This window comes from Austrofundulus limnaeus, unplaced genomic scaffold, assembly GCF_001266775.1.
Source record: "Austrofundulus limnaeus strain Quisiro unplaced genomic scaffold, Austrofundulus_limnaeus-1.0 Scaffold350, whole genome shotgun sequence".
NCBI classification, from domain to species: domain Eukaryota; kingdom Metazoa; phylum Chordata; class Actinopteri; order Cyprinodontiformes; family Rivulidae; genus Austrofundulus; species Austrofundulus limnaeus.
In genome coordinates this window covers 199,131-200,625 of record NW_013952752.1, presented here as the reverse complement: position 1 = coordinate 200,625, position 1,495 = coordinate 199,131, and the positions used below count along the sequence as shown (strand labels likewise).

General features: G+C 37.6%; 1 non-coding gene across 1 annotated transcript; it reads left to right on the top strand.

The window, feature by feature from the left end:
- Window positions 1-652: 652 nt before the first annotated feature.
- trnar-ucu (transfer RNA arginine (anticodon UCU)) lies at window positions 653-726 on the top strand. The gene has a single exon. It is a non-coding gene; the product is annotated as a tRNA-Arg (tRNA).
- Window positions 727-1,495: the final 769 nt, after the last annotated feature.

Sequence of the window (1,495 nt, the reverse complement as noted above, 5' to 3'; positions counted from 1 at the left end):
TGACACTAGTGTCGATGTTACAGAAATATTTCCACCAAGGAGCATTTCTTATAATAAAAAGAGCTCATGAGAACATTTGGAAAAATAAAACATTGTTTTTCTACAAAAAATATCTACAAAAACAATTCTTTTCAAGATAGAAAATAAACCCTCTCCTTTGTTGAATGTTTGTTTTCAGTAAGGTTTTGCATTATAAATTAACTGACCACTTTTGTTTTAAAATATAAAACAGTAATAATAATAAATTTTAAAGCGAAATAAGGACAAGTATTCCTGAAACAAAAGACTTCAATATAAAAAAGAACACCGGCCATTGCTCTCGTTTCAGGCTTCATGAGAAACACTCGTTAACGTTAAGCTTCCTGTTTGTGTACTTTCAAAATAAAACTCTCACTCATGAGAAATGACGCATGCTTTAACCATTGCAGTGACTTTATTTTTTCACGCTCGGCTGAACAACACACTTCCGCCTGGGCAGTGGCTAACTTGATGGAACTCCGAAGCAAAGCGGTCGAACGGCTCCCTCTAGCGGCGATCTGCGGCAGCGCCACGACATGTCGGCTCAGCGCGGTCCTGATGCTGCGGGGATGCAGAGATCCGAGGAGATGTGATGCATCTAATACGTGGCGCGGGCAGGAAATACGTCGGCGCAGTCTCTGTGGCGCAATGGAATAGCGCGCTGGACTTCTAATCCAGAGGCTCCGGGTTCGAGTCCCGGCAGAGATGAGTCACTCTGCAATGCCACACGGCGGGTCTGCGGTTCTTTTTAATCTGGGAGTAGGAAGCACATTGTTGTGCTGTTTTAGTCAGCCTTTAATGCGTGGTCACAACTATCACAGCGTCATTGCGTGTGCTTGAAACAAATGACTAAAATCATTTTTAATTTTGCTGCTTTAGCTTTTATTTTTATTTTTTAAATTGTTGAACAAAGAGGCCACAAATTTGTCTTTTATCCAGACAAGCTGATGTGAGACCTTTTTGTCAAACTAGGATAGTTTTTAGATTTAAAATAAAATTTGAGCATGTTGTCCTACAAACAATATGTTGGTTTTAGTTTTATTTATTTTTATTATTTTATTTTTAGTAAGTGTCTTAAAAAGGCTAAGTGCATCTTGATGGTGTAGCCTACAAAATATTTTCCCATTGCCTCAGTTAGCACCGAATAAGATAAGATAAGAGATGAGATAAGACAAAACTTTACTGATCCCGACGTGGGGAAATTTGCACATTACTGCAGCTCTATACAGGAGAGGATGAGAGGATTAAAGAAAGATAAATAAAAGAAAACAAACAAACAAACAAATACCCACAATATACACTTGTGATGTCTAGTAATGTACATAGACCAATACACATAAACACATATGCATATATACTGTGTAAAACATGACATCTGGTGACATAAAATTTTCACCAGATGTTGGTAACAACCCAAGTGATCCATACATACAAAGAAATCAAACCATAAATGTCCAGAAATGAAGTTATTTGTAAT